The sequence below is a fragment of the Pongo pygmaeus genome, chromosome 7 (assembly GCF_028885625.2).
Source record: "Pongo pygmaeus isolate AG05252 chromosome 7, NHGRI_mPonPyg2-v2.0_pri, whole genome shotgun sequence".
Classification (NCBI taxonomy): Eukaryota; Metazoa; Chordata; class Mammalia; order Primates; family Hominidae; genus Pongo; species Pongo pygmaeus.
Window position 1 is genome coordinate 60,128,301 of NC_072380.2, and position 16,455 is coordinate 60,144,755.

The window sequence follows — 16,455 nt, forward strand, 5'->3', positions numbered from 1 at the left end:
TATGTGTCTTACACATAATTATACAATATGTAGTCTTTTGTGACTTGCTTTAAAAAATTTCACATGATAGCAAGGTCGTCTATACCGTAGCATGTATCAGTACTTCATTCCTTTTTATGGTGGAATATTATTCCATCCTTCCCTTGTCCTACCCCTTCCCCCGCCTTGTTGTTATGTTCAGGAACTCAGCCCATTGGAGATGCTCGCCCACATTGGTGAGAGTGGGCCTTCTTTATTTAGTCTAACAACTGAAATGCTTCATCTCTTCCAGAAAGATTATTATTCCACAATAAAAAGGAATGAAAACCCCCAAACATTTGGGTTACTTCCACATTTTAGCCATTATAAATAATGCTGTTATGAACTTTTGTGTTCAAGTTTTTGTGTACATATATGTTTAATTTCTCATGAATATATACAAAAGAGTGGAATTGCTGGGTCATATGGTAACTCTTACATTTAAGCTTTCATGGAATTGTCAAGTTGTTTTCCAAAACAGTGACACTCATTTTACACTTACACAGTGTATGAAGTTTTGTTTCTCCACATCCTCACCAACAGTTGTCCTTGTCCACCTTATTGATGTAGCCATCTTAGTGAATGTGAAATGGTATCTCATTATTATATCGATTTACATTTTCCTTATGTATGACTAATGATGTTGAGTATCATTTAATGTGTTTATTGGCCAACTGTATATTTTCTTTAGAGAAATAGCTACTCAAATTTGTTATTATAGTTGCAAGAGTTCTTTATGTATCCTTGATACAAGTCCCTTATCATATATTATTTGCAAATGTTTTTTTCTTCTCTGTAAGTTGTTTTTTCACTTTGTTGATGGGGTCCTTTAAAGAACAATAGTTTTAAACTCTGATGAAGTTCATGTATCTCTTTTTTCTTTTGTCACTCATGCTTTTGCATCACAGCTAAGAAGACACTGCTTAACCCAAGGTCATGATGACTTCTATGTTTTATTCTAAGAGTTTTATAGTTTCAACTCTCACATTTAGGCCTATGATACAATTTGAAATGATTTTTGAATATGTAGTATGAATTAGAGATCCGTTCATTCTTTTGCATGTGTGTATCCAGTTGTCTCAGTACTATTTGTTGAAAAGACTATTCCTTCCCCATTGAATTGCCTTGGTACCCTTGTCAAAAATTGATTGAGTCCATATGTATAGGTAAATCTCTGGACTCTTTTTCTACTTTATTCATCTGTATGTCTACCCTTATGCCAATACCACACCTTCATGATTATTGTAGTTTTGGAGTAAATTTTATTTATTTATTTTTATTTTTATTTATTTATTTTTTTGAGATGGAGCGTCACTCTGCTGCCCAGGCTGGAGTGCAGTGGTGCGATCTCGGCTCACTGCAACCTCCGCTTCCCAAGTTCAAGCAATTCTCCTGCCTCAGCCTCCCAAGTAGCTGGGATTACAGGTGCCTGCCACCATACCCAGCTGATTTTTGTATTTTTAGTACAGACGGGGTTTCACCATGTTAGTCATGCTGGTCTCGAACTCCTGACCTCGTGATCCACCCACCTCAGCCTCCCAAAGTGCTGGGATTACAGGTATGAGCCACTGTGCCCGGCCTGTAGTAAGTTTTAAAATAAGGAACTGTGAGTCCTTTAACTTTGTTCTTCTTTTTAAAATATTGTTTTGGTTATTCTGAGTCCCTTGCATTTACATGTAAATTTTATGATGAATATGTCATTTTCTTCAAAACAGTAAGTTGGGATGTTTTTTAAAAATTGTGGTGAATTTATAGGTCAATTTAGAGAATATCCGCATCTTAACAATATTAAGTCTTCTGATCCATGAGCATGAGATACCTTTCCATTTATTTAGGTCAATTTCTTTCAACTATGTTTTGTAGTTTTCAGCATACAAATATTGTAGTTTCTCATTAAAATTTATTCCTCATTTATTTTATTCTTTTTGATACTATTGTAAGTGAAATTGTTTTTTATTTTTATGTTTGGATTATTCATGGCAAGAATACATAAATACAACTGATTTTTGTACTTTGATTTATGTATCCTGAAATTTTGATAAACTTATTTATTCATTCTCATAGCTTTTCCTCAGGATTTTCCATATACAAGATCATGTCATCTGGGAATACAAATAGTTTTACTTCTTTTCCAATTTGGATGACTTTCTTTTTAATTTATTATTATTTTTAGATGGAGTTTTGCTCTTGCTGCCCAGACTAGAGTGCAATGGCTCAATCTTGGCTCACTGCAACTTCTGCCTCCTGGGATCAAGTGATTCTCCTGCCTCAGCCTCCCAAGTAGCTGGGATTGCAGGCATGTGTCACCACACCCAGCTAATTTTTTGTATTTAGTAGAGAGAGGGTTTCTGTTGGTCACACTCATCTCGAACTCCTGACCTGAGGTGATCTACCTGCCTCAGCTTTACAAAGTGCTGGGATTACAGGTGTGAGCCACTGCATCCAGCCTGACTTTTATTTCTTTTTATTGCTTAATTGCTATGGCTAGAATCTCAAGTACAATGTTAAATGGAAGTGGTGACAGTGAACATCCTTATTCTTTTCCTACTTTTAATGGGAAGACATTGTCTTTCACTGTGATCTCAGCTGAGAGTTTTTCATAGATACCATTTATCAGATTGAAAAAATTTCCTTGTATTGCTAGTTTGTTAAAAATTTTTGTCATAAAAATGTGTTAGATTTTGACAAATGCTTCTACATCTGTTGAGCCAGTGGTGTGGTTTTTGTCCTTTATTTGAATATGATGTATTTTTGGGTGTAAAATAAACTTTGCATTTGTGGGATAACTTCCACTTGGTAATGGTGTATAACGTTTTCATATGCTTTTAAATTTGATTTTCTAGTATTTTGTTGAGGAGTGCATCTACATTCCTATGGAATATTTGTCTATAGGGTTTTCTTTTTGTTTTTTGAGACAGAGTCTTGCTCTGTCACCCAGGCTGGAATGCAGTGGCATGATCTCAGCTCACTGCAACCTCCGTCTCCCAGGTTCAAGTGATTCTTCTGCCTCAGCCTCCTCAGTAGCTGGGACCACAGGCACCCACCACCATGCCCGACTAAGTTTTTTGTATTTTTAGTGGAGACGGGGTTTCACCATATTAGCCAGGCTGATCTTGAACTCCTGGCCTCAAGGATCCACCTGCCTTGGACTCCCAAAGTGCTGGAATTACAGGCATGAGCCAGCATGCCTGGCCTATAGTTTTTGTTCTTTGTGATGTTGTTATCCAGTCTTGGAATGAGGGTGATATTTGTCTTAGAATTAGTTGGAAAGTTTTTCTTCATTTTCTATTTCTTAGAAGTCTTTGTGAAATATTGGTACTAATTTTCCTTAAATGATTGGTAGAATTCATGTGAAGCCATTTGATTCTAGGCTTTTCTTTGTGAGAAATTTTAAAATTTCTAATTCAGTCTCTTGTTCTATGTCTCTTGTTCTATGTCTATTCAGATTATCTATTTCTTCTTGAATCAGTTTTGGTAATTTGTGTCTTTCTAGCAATTTATCCATTTCATCTAGATTAGATAATTTGTTGTCATACAGTAGTCCATAGTATTCTTTTATAATTCTTTTTATTTCTCTAATGTTGGTAGGGACGTCCATTCTTACCATTCCTGACTTTAGTCATTTGAGTGTTCTCTATTTTGTTCTTGGTCAAACACCTAAAGATTTCTAAGTTTTATTACTCTTTGCAAAGAAGCAAATTTTAGTTTTGTTGATTGTCTCTAATTTGCTGTTCCTTCCTTCATCTTCCTTCTGATTGCTTTGAAGTTTTCTGTCTTTTCCCTTAGTTTCTAAAGATGGCAAATTATGATATTGATTTCTTTCTAAATGTAGGCCTTTACATATTTACATATCAGCTATAAAAATTCCATATGTTTTGACATGTTATGGTTCTGGTTTCATTCATCTCAAAATATTTTTTAATTTTTCATGTAATTTCTTGTTTTACACTTGTTATTTAGCAGTATGCATTTAATTTCCACATATTTGTGAATTTCCCAACTTTCTTTCTGTTATTGGTTTCTGATTTTATTTTATGAGATAACATATTTTATATGATTTTAATCACTTTATATTTATTGAATGTCATTTTATGGCCTAATTTGTAGTCTAAACTGGAAAAAGTTTCATGAGGATTTCAGAAAAAAGTATATCCTGCTGTTGTTGAGTGATTTTTGTTATGTCTAGTTGGTTTATAATATTAAGTATTTTATTTTTCTGTTGATATTCTGCTTAGTTGTTATATCCATCATTGAAAGTGGAGTATTGAACTATCCCAATATTTTCAGTTGTCAATTTCTTTTAGTTATGCCAGTTTTAAAATGAATATTTGATATTTTGACTTTATTTATTTTTATAAATGTAGAAATGATTGCAAAGAAAATTATTGCTACCTAATACACTTAAATATATTCATTTAAGAAAATACCTTGGCTGGGCATGGTTGCTCATGCCTGTAATCTCAGCACTTTGGGAGGCTGAGGCAGGCACATCACTTCAGATCAGGAGTTTGAGACCAGCCTGGCCAACATGGTGAAACCCTGTTGTAATTTTGTAAAAATACAAAAATTAGCTGGGTACAGTGGTGGGCACCAGTAATCCCACCTACTACTGGGGAAGCTGAGGCAGTAGAATCACTTGAACCTGGGAGGCAGAAGTTGCAGTAAGCTGAGATTGTGCCACTGCACTCCAGCCTGGGCAACAGAATGAGACTGTCTCAATAAAACAAACAAACAAACAAAAAACTCAACCATTTCACTGCTATTATTTTACAATTTAATCACAACAGGAGACAATCTTTCCTGACTTTTTTTTTTAGCAAATGACATGTATATTACTCCTACATTGCTTCATTTCTTCTGCTTTCCTTTTTGCTATGACTATTTACTATGACTAATTAATATGTGAATTATTGCTTTAAACAATTATTTTTTAAATCAGATAGGAAAAGAGTTGCAAACAAAAAATACCATTACACTGACTTTTATATTTACCTTTGTAGTTGCCTTTTCTAGTGCACTTTCTTTCTTAATATGCATTTAGTTTACTGTCTCATGTTCTTTCATTTTAACCTGAAGGACTCCTTTTAGTGTTTCTTGCAGGGCAGGCCTGCTAGTGACAAATTCTCTCTGTTTTTGTTTATCTAAGAATGTCTTAATTTCTCCTTCATTCATAAGGGATAGTTTTGGTGGATATAGAATGCTTAGTTGACATTTACTTTCTTTCAGCACTTTGAATTTTCATTGGCCTCTAGTTTGTATGTGTTCTGACGAGATGTCGGCTTATCATCTTGTTGACAATCCATAATATTTGATGAGTTGTTTTTCTTATTACTTTCAAGATTTTCTCTTTATCTTGGGCTTTCAACAGTTCGATTGTAACTTGTCCAGGTTTGGAAGTCTTTAAGTTTATCCTTTTCAGAGTTTGTTGAGCTCCTTGGATGTGTAGATTAATATTTTTAATGAAATTTGGGAAGCTTTCAGTTATTATTTCTTCCAGTACTTTTTATGCCCCTTTCCTTTCTTTCTGGGACTCACATTATGCATATGTTGATACACATGATGCCATCCCACAAGTCTCTGAGGTCCTGTTCTTTTTCTTCTTTCTTTGTTATTTTTGTTATTCAGACTGGATACTCTCAATTGACTTGTTTTCAAGTAAATGATTCTTTAATCACCTTAAATCTTCTCTTGAGTCCCTCTAGGGAATTTCTCACTTTAGTGATTATACATTACCACTTCAGACTTTCTGTTATTTTTTTTCATAATTCCTGTCTCTTTCTTTACATTTCCTATTTGGTGACACAACATTCTCATACTTTATTTCAATTATGTATACATGATTTTCTATAGTTCTTTGAGCATATTTATAATGACTATTTAAATTTTGTGTGTGTGTGTGTGTGAGTTTTCCCTTCCAAGATGGCCGATAGGAACAGCTCTGGTCTGCAGCTCCCAGCATGATCGATGCAGAAGATGGGTGATTTCTGCATTTCCGACTGGGGTATCTATTTCATCTCACTGGGACTGGTTGGACAGTGGGTGCAGCCCATGGAGGGCAAGCTGAAGCTGGGTGGGGTGTTGCCTCACCCAGGAAGCACAGGGGGTTGGAGGATTTCTCTTTCCAAGCCATGACAGACCGTAACTGGAAAAACGGGACACTCCCACCCAAATACTGTGCTTTTCCTGCAACCAGGAGACAAGGAGATTCTCTCCCATGCCTGACTCGGCATGTCCCATGCCCACGGAGCTTTGCTCACTGCTACTGCAGCAGTCTGAGATTGACCTGCGAGGCTGCAGCCTGGGGGGGGAAGGGGTGTTTGCCATTGCTGAGGCTTGAGTAGGTAAACAAAGCGGCCAAGAAGCTAGAACTGGGCAGAGCCCACCACAGCTCAGCAAGGCCTATCGCCTCGATAGACTCCAACTCTGTGGGCAGGGCATAGCTAAACAAAAGCCAGCAGAAACTTCTGCAGAATTAAACATCCCTGTCTGACAGCTCTGAAGAGAGCAGTGGTTCTCCCAGTATGGCATTTGAGCTCTGAGAACAGACAGACTGTCTCAAGTGGGTCCCTGACCCCTGTGTAGCCTAACCCTAACAGTAGGGGCCAACAGACACCTCATACAGGTGGATACCCCTCTGGGATGAAGTTTCCAGAGGAAGGATCAGGCTGAAATATTTGCTGTTCTGCAGCCTCCGCTGGTGAAACCCAGGCAAACAGTGTCTGGAGTGGACCTCCAGCAAACTCCAAAAGACCTGCAGCTGAGGGACCTGACTGTTAGAAGGAAAACTAACAAACAGAAAGGAATAGCATCAACATGAACAAAAAGGACATCCACACCAAAATCCCATCTGTAGGTCACCAACATCAAAGACCAAAGGTAGGTAAAACCACAAAGATGGGAGAAACCAGAGCAGAAAAGCTGAAAATTCTAAGAACCAGAGTGACTCTTCTCCTCCAAAGGATCACAGCTCCTTGCCAGCAACAGAACAAAGCTGGACAGAGAATGACTTTGACGAGTTGACAGAAGTAAGCTGCAGAAGGTCGGTAATAACAAACTTCTCTGAGCTAAAGGAGCATGTTCTAACCCATCTCAAGGAAGCTAAAATACTTGAAAAAGGTTAGATGAATGGCTAACTAGAATAAACAGTGTAGAGAAGACCTTAAATGACCTGATGGAGCTGAAAACATGGCATGAGAACTTTGTGATGCATGCACAAGCTTCAATAGCCAATTCGACCAAGTGGAAGGATACCAGTGATTAAAGATCAAATTAATGAAATAAAGTGAGAAGAGAAGTTTAGAGAAAAAAGAGTAAAAAGAAACGAACAAAGCCTCCAAGAAATATGGGACTATGGGAAAAGACCAAATCTACATTTGATTGGTGTACCAGAAAGTGACGGGGAGAATGGAACCAAGTTGGAAAACACTCTTCAGGATATTATCCAGGAGAACTTCCCCAACCTAGCAAGGCAGGCCAACATTCAAATTTAGGAAATACAGTGAATGCAACAAAGATACTTCTTGAGAAGAGCAACTCCAAGACACATACTTGTCAGATTCACCAAGGTTGAAATGAAGGAAAAAAACATTAAGGGCAGCCAGAGAGAAATGTCAGGTTACCCACAAAGGGAATCCCATTGGACTAACAGCAGATCTCTTGGCATAAATCCTACAAGCCAGAAGAGAGTGGGGGCCAATATTCAACACTCTTAAAGAAAAGAATTTTCAACCCAGAATTTCATATCCAGCCAAATTAAGCTTCATAAGTGAAGGAGAAATAAAATCCTTTACAGACAAGCGAATGCTGAGAGATTTGTAAGCACCAGGCCTGCCTCACAAGAGCTCCTGAGGGAAGGACTAAATGTGGAAAGGCACAACTAGTACCAGCCACTCCAAAAACATACCAAATTGTAAAGACCATCAATACTATGAAGGAACTGCATCAATTAACTGGCAAAATAACCAGCTAACATCATAATGACAGGATCAAATTCACTCATAACAATATTAATCTTAAATGTAAATGGGCCAAGTGCCTCAATTAAAAGACACAGAGTGGCAAATTGGATTAAGAGTCAAGACCTATCAGGCTGCTGTGCTGTATTCAGGAGACCCATCTCACATGCAGAGACACACATAGGCCCAAAATAAAGGGATGGAGGAAGATCTACCAAGCAAATGGAAAGCAAAAAAAAAAAAAAAAAAAAAAAAAAAAGCAGGGATTGCAATCCTAGTCTCTGATAAAATAGACTTTAAACCAACAAAGATCAAAGGAGACAAAGAAGGCCATTACATAATAGTGAAGGGATCAATTCAACAAGAAGAGCTAACTATCCTAAATATATATGCACCCAATACAGGAGCACCCAGATTCATAAAGCAAGTCCTTAGAGACCTACAAAAAGACTTAGACTTCCATACAATAATAATGGGAGACTTTAACATCCCACTGTCAATAAGAGACAGATCAGTGAGACAGAAGGTTAACAAAGATATCCAGGATTTGAACTCAGCTCTGCACCAAGCAGACCTAATAGACATCTACAGAACTCTCCACCCCAAATCAACAGAATATACATTCTTCTCAGCACCACATCACACTTATTCTAAAATTGACCACATAATTGGAAGTAAAGCCCTCCTCAACAAATGTAAAAGAACAGAAATCACAACAAACTGTCTCTCAGACCACAGTGCAATCAAATTAGAACTCAGGATTAAGAAACTCACTCAAAAACACACAACTACATGGAAACTGAACAACCTGCTCCTGAATGACTACTGAGTAAATACCGAAATGAAGACAGAAATAAAGATTTTCTTTGAAACCAATGAGAACAAAGACCAATGTACCAGAATCTCTGGGACACATTTAAGGCATTGTGTAGACGAAAATTTATAGCACTAAATGCCCACAAAAGAAAGCAAGAAAGGTCTAAAATTGACACCCTAACATCACAATTAAAAGAGCTAGAGAAGCAAGAGCAAACAATTCAAAAGCTAGCAGAAGGCAAGAAATAACTAAGATCAGAGTAGGACTGAAGGAGATAGAGACACAAAAAAACCCTTCAAAAAAATCAATGAATCCAGGAGCTGGTTTTTTTTTTTTTTAAAGATCAACAAAATTGATAGACCGCTACCAAGACTAATAGAGAATAATCAAATAGACACAATAAAAAACAATAAAGGGGATATCACTACCGATCCCACAGAAATACAAACTACCATCAAATAATACTATAAATGCCTCTACACAAATGAACTAGAAAATCTAGAAGAAATGGATAAATTCCTGGACACATACACCTTCCCAGGACTAAACTAGGAAGAAGTTGAATCCCTGAATAGACCAATAACAGGCTCTGAAATTGAGGCAATAATTGATAGACTACCAACCAAAAAAAGTCCAGGACCAGATGGAGTCACAGCCTAATTCTACCCGAGGTACAAAAAGGAACTTCTAAAACCCCTGATTTATTTTATGTGGTCAGCATCATCCTGATACCGAAGCCTTGCAGAGACACAACAAAAAAAGAGAATTTTAGACCAATATCCCTGATGAACATTGATGCAAAAATCCTCATAATACTGGCAAACCGAATCCAGCAGCACATCAAAAAGCTTATCCAGCACAATCAAGTCAACTTCATCCCTGGGATGCAAGGCTGGTTCAACATATGAAAATCAATAAACATAATCCATCACATAAACAGAACCAACAACAAAAACCACATGATTATCTCAATAGATGAAGAAAAGGCCTTTGACAAAATTCAACAGCCCTTCATGCTAAAAACTCTCAATATACTACGTACTGATGGAATGTATCTCAAAACAATAAGAGCTATTTATGACAAACCCACAGCCAATATCATACTGAATGGGCAAAAACTGGAAGCATTTCCTTCGAAAACCAGCACAAGACAAGGTTGCCCTCTGTCACCACTCCTATTCAACATAGTGTTGGAAGTTCTGGCCAGGGCAATCAGGCAAGATAAAGAAATAAAGGATATTCAATTGGGAAAAGAGGAAGTCAAATTGACTCTGTTTGAAGATGACATGATTGTATCTTTAGAAAACCCTATCATCTCAGCCCAAAATCTCCTTAAGCTGATAAGCAACTTCAGCAAAGTCTCAGGATACAAAATCAATGTGCAAAAATCACAAGCATTCCTATACACCAATAATAGACAAACAGAGAGCCAAATCATGAGTGAACTCCCATTCATAATTGCTACAAAGAGAATAAAATACCTAGGAATACAACTTACAAGGGATGTGAAGGATCTCTTCAAGGACAACTACAAACCATTGCTCAACTAAATAAAAGAGGACACAAACAAATGGAAGAACATTTCATGCTCATGGATAAGAAGAATAAATATCATGAAAATGGTCATACTGCCCAAGGTAATTTACAGATTCAATGCCATCCCCATCAATCTACCAATGACTTTCTTCACAGAATTGGAAAAAACTACTTTAAAGTTCATATGGAACCAAAAAAGAGCCTGCATTGCCAAGACAACAATAAGCAAAAAGAACAAAGTTGGAGGCATCACACTACATGACTTCAAACTATACTACAAGGCTAAAGTAACCAAAACAGCATGGTACTGGTACCATAACAGATATATAGACCAATGGAACAGAACAGAGGCCTCAGAAATAACACCACCCATCTACAACCATCTGATCTTTGACAAACCTGACAAAAACAAGAAATGGGGAAAGGATTCCCTATTTAATAAATGGTGCTAGGAAAGCTGGCTAGCAATATGTAGAAAACTGAAACTGGATCCCTTCCTTACACCTTATACAAAAGTTAATTCAAGATGAATTAAAGACTTAAGTGTTAGACCTAAAACCATAAAAATCCTAGAAGAAAATCTAGGCAATACCATTCAGGACATAGGCAAGGACTTCATGACTAAAACACCAAAAGCAATGACAACAAAAGCCAAAGTAGACAAATGGGATCTAGTTCAACTAAAGAGCTTCTGCACCACAAAATAAACTACCATCAGAGTGAACAGGTAACCTACAGAATGGGAGAAAATTTTTGCAATCTACCCACCTGACAAAGGGCTAATACCCAGAACCTACAAATAACTTAAACAAATATACAAGAAAAAAACAAACAACCCCATCAAAAAGTGGGCAAAGAATATGAAGAGACACTTCTCAAAAGAAGACATTTAGGCACCCAATAGACACATGAAAAAATGCTCATCATCACTGGTCATCAGAGAAATGCAAATCAAAATGACAGTGAGATACCATCTTATGCCAGTTAGAATGGTGATCATTAAAAAGTCAGGAAACAGATGCAGGAGAGGATGTGGAGAAATAGGAACGCTTTTACACTGTTGGTGGGAGTGTAAATTAGTTCAACCATTGTGGAAGACAGTGTGGCAATTCCTCAAGGATCTAGAACTAGAAATACCATTTGACCCAGCCATCCCATTACTGGGTGTATACCCAAAGGATTATAAATCATGCTACTATAAAGACACATGCACATGTATGTTTATTGCAGCACTATTCACAATAGGAAAGACTTGGAGCCAATCCAAATGTCCACCAATGATAGACAGGATTAAGAAAATGTGGCACATATACACCATAGAATACTTTGCAGCCATAAAAAAAGGATGAGTTCATGTCTTTGCAGGGACATGGATGAAGCTGGAAACTATCATTCTAAGCAAACTATCACAAGGACAGAAAACCAAACACCACATGTTCTCACTCATAGGTGGGAATTGAACAACGAGAACACTTGGACACAGGGCAGGGATCATCACACTCTGGGGCCTGTCAGGGGTTGGGGGGCAGGGGGGAGGGATAGCACTAGGAGAAATACTTAATGTAAATGATGAATTGATGGGTGCAGCAAACCAACATGGCACATGTATACCTATGTAACAAACCTGCATGTTGTGCACATGTACCCTTTAAACTATAATTTAAAAAAACAACTTTTTTTTGTAAGTCCAACATCTGGGCTTAGTTATGGGGTAGTTTCTGTTGGTTCATTTTTTTCCTGTGTAGTTAGTATGGGCCATACCTTATTGTTTCTTTGTACATCTCATCTTTTTTGTTGAAAACTGGAAACCAGATTTTATTTCCCTCTCTCCTCCCCCAGGGCTTGTTGTTGAAGGGTTTAGTGACTTTGCTAAAATGATTTTGTAAATTTTGCATTCTTTGTCAAATATGACCACTGAAGTCTGCTCAGTTGGCTTACTAGCCAGCTTATAGTTGGACAGAAATTTTCTTAAATGCCTTAAACCAGTAAGTCTGTCATTATTTGCCAAGGGGCTATGTGTGTATGTTGTGGCATACTTTAAATATACTGAGTTTACAACTCTGCCTTAGTCTTCACTTCCTGCTTGCTCAGTATCTGTAAATTATCCAGAGTTTAGAGATTATGGCTTTATCAGGTTTTTCCTGAGTATGCATGCAGCTCTGCATATGTACATGGCCTTCTCAAGCCCCAGCAATATGCAAAAGTGTTTCAAATCTGTTTTGGATACTAATTCCTCAGATCTTCCTTTTAAAGTTTATGGCCAGCCTGTTGTTTGCCCCAACTGGTACCAATGCCTTAGGAAACTGTGATGTTACAGAATTGTCACTGATTATTTCACAAAGTCCTGGGAATAAGACTGTTCACACCAAGTGAGTACTAAATCACGTCAAATAAAGTCAAGCCCTGACAACAGAGTTTTCCAGGGATCTGCCAGACAGGTCAAATAGTGACCTTTGGAAAGTCAAAATCCACTCTTTCCCTTCTTGTGGCTACTAGGCTGCTGGTTTTCACAGCTAGCATGATTGCAAGACTGGTGATTTTCAATCCTACTGCAGAGCTGGGGACAGAGGTATGATAGGCAGAATAATGCACCCCCTCCCCCTAAATGTTTATGTCCTAATACTCAGAACCCATGAATATGTTATATTACATGACAAAGGGGAATTATGTTTGCAGATGAAACTGAGTTTGCTAATCAGCTGAATTTAAGATAAAGAGATCATCCTGGATTAGCTCAGTGGGCTCAGTGTAATCACAAAGGTAAAAGTAGATGAGGCCAGGCGTGGTGAGTCATGCCTCTAATCCCAGCACTTTGGAAGGCCAAAGTGGGTGGATCACAAGGTCAAGAGATTGAGACCATCCTGGCCAACATGGTGAAACCCCATCTCTACTAAAAATAAAAAAATTATCTGGGTGTGATGGCACATGCCTGTAATCTCAGCTACTCAGGAGGCTGAGGCAGGAGAATTGCTTGAACCCAGGAAGTGGAGGTTGCAGTGAGGCCGGATTGTGCCACCACACTCCAGCCTGGCAACAGAGCAAGACTCTATCTCAAAAAAAAATAAAAAAAGTTGATGAAAAAGGCAGGAGAGAAGGTTGGAGTGACATGATGTGAGAAGGACTCATTGTTGGCTTTGAAGATGGGGGGAGGCCATGAGCCAAGGAATGAGGGCAGCCCATGGAAGGTACGAAAGGCAAGGGAATGCATTCTCCCTTAGATCCTTCAGAATGAAATGCAGTTCTGTCATCATCTTGACTTTAGCCCAGTGAGATCCATGTCTCACTGAGCCCTACAGAAATGTAAGGTAATAAATTTGTGTTGTTTTAAGCCACAAAGTATGTGGTAATTTCTTATCGAAGCACTGAGAAATGAATGCAAGGGAGTTTAAAATAGGGCAAGTTAAAATGCCACAAAACTGTTCTGCTGAGATTCATTTTTTCTTGAATACATACCTTTTGGATTGTTGTAATTTCTTGGTTAATTTTCAGAGTTCTGAAAAAGTTGACTTTGAATATTTTTCCCCAGGGTTCCTGTTGCATTTTTGGAGTGGAGCCTTGGAGGTCCTTATTCCCCTTTCCACAGTTGCTTCTAGCAGACAACAGCTTTTAAATGGTGTTTGTTGAAGTCCTAGGAAGTCTGCAGAATGTTTTCAAAGTGCATTTATTATAGGGGGCCAAATAATGGCAGGTGAGACTCCAGGTTCTTACCCAAAAAGTTTAACCTGAAGCAAAATCCATTTTTATGTGTTTAATTCATTGAGCTTTTATTTCAATTTTATTTGAAAGTTTCTTTGTTTTTCCAATAATAAACAAATTTGAAAACTCTTCTCTTTCCTTTTGTCCTGTCTTTTCACTTGATTGTTGTAATCACAAATGAGACGTGTTAAAAATTATAGGATGATCACTTCCTTTGTCTTGGGCCAAGCTTGCTCAGCATGAGTCATTGCATTGTTTGAGGCAGAAGTCGCTGGCAGATAGCTGAAGATATAGGAACACAGACACAGGCAGGTCATCCTCTGGAACTGCCAATCAGCCATGAACTGGCTGACTGAATTAGGATAGCTAGGGTAAGACATATCAACGTGAATTGAAGAGAATAGAGAGCAACATAAACAAAAGTAGAAAAGAAAAAAAACCAACAACAAAGACATCAACAACGATTGTCTTTGTAAAATTATAAAATTGAATAGAATCACATACACAGAGTCAGAGCTGAATGGGTCTACAGAGGTCATTAGGTCTAGGTCCCCAATTTATAGAGGACCCATGTTGTTCTTCAGCTCCATAATGACTGGAAGTTAAAAATAGCTCTAAAACCTTCTGGAATAATTCCAAAGACATAGAGCAGAGTTAGTGGTGAGGTTGAGGACCCCCTCTGAGGGGCCTTGTGCTCCAGGGCTATAGGCACCATCCTGGGGCAATTGCTTTTGACTCTGAGAAAGTTAGGGCTGACTTTGAGTTCCGTCCACAGACACACTTGTGGGTTTTTTGTTTTGTTTTATTTTGTTTTGCTTTTTGAGACAAGGTCTTGCTCTATCGCCCAGGCTGTTGTGCAGTGGCACAGTCTTGGCTCACTGCAGCCTCTACCTCCTGGGCTTAAATTAAGAAACCCTCCCATGCTCAAGCGATCCTCCCACTGCAGCCTCCTGAGTAGCTAAGACTACAGGCATGCACCATTTTTAAGCAGAGACAAGATCTCTGTATGTTGTCCAGGCTGGTCTTGAACTCCTGAACTCAAGTGATCCTCCTGTCTTGGCCTCTCAAAGTGTTGGGATTACAAGTTTGAGCCCCCACGCCTGGCCCACAGACATATTTGAATTCCATTTCTAATTACTAGCTGTGTGACCTTGGGGTTACGTAACTTACTATCTGTGAGTCTTGTCTCACTATCCTGAAAAGAAAGCCATGCTTAATATATTCCTTAGGTGCAGGGTGATGATAACATATGTAACTTTGGTTAGCACATGGCCTGCACATGATAGAGCTTCCCTTCCTTGACCGATTAGATGAGGCTTTGGTCAAAAATCCAATTACAGAGATTAATTTCTGCCAGAAGAAATGATATATGAATCCACAGAAACACAGTTAGTGTGACATCATTTATGATATCTATATATCCAGCCATTCTGTTAAGTAACAATTTCCAGATAGTTTTCAGAGTAAACTTTCATTTTCAAAAGAATGAATTTGGCTGCATGAAAATATCCTTTAAATAAGAGGTTAAAAAAATAGGCTGGGCACAATGGCTTATACCTGTAATCCCAGCACTTTGGGAGGCTGAGGCAGGTGGATCACTTGAGCTCAGCAGTTCAAGACCAGCCTGAGTAACATGGCAAAACCCCCTCTCTACCAAAAAATACAAAAGTTAGCTGGGCATGGCACCCGCCTGTGGTTTCAGCTACTTGAGAGACTGAGGTGGGAGGACCACTGGAGCCTGGGAAGTTGAGGCTGCAGTGAGCCATGATCATGCCACTGCATTCCAGCCTGGGTGAGAGTGAGACCCTATCTCAAAAAAAAAAATAAATAAAAATTAAAAATAAATAAAGCCAATGATTCTCTTTCAACATAAACCTGGTAGATGTTGGCTGGTTGACCACTTCTGTAATCACAGTGCTTCTCATCCATGCCCCCACTCCACACCTCAGGGATGCTTGGTAATGACTACAGACACTTTTAATTGTCAACAGTTTTTGGGACAGTTTCACTGGCATCTAGTGAGTAGAAGCCAGGGATGCTGCTTTACATCCTACAATGCACAGAACAGCCCACTCCCCAAAGAAAAATCTGGTCCAAAATGTCAACCATGCTGCTGTGAAGATGTGTCCTAATGTGATGTAAGTTTTTAATGGAGCTGAGCTCCTAAGTGGCACAGTCCTCTTTGACTGAGTGCCCCCATCTTGCTATCTATAGCAACATCTTTGTGTTATTGAACACTTGCTGGAGCTTACAGGGTTTCATTCTCCTCCCGACAACCAGGCTGTTGAACTGGTGCTAATGCCCATAATTAACTCCTACCGTCCAGGCAGAGACAACATCCAAACAGGCCAGACATGTCACACCAGGGTTACAAACAGCAGGCAGGCCACCTCTCCTACCACTGCTTCCTCTGAACCTTTCCCTCCTCAGATG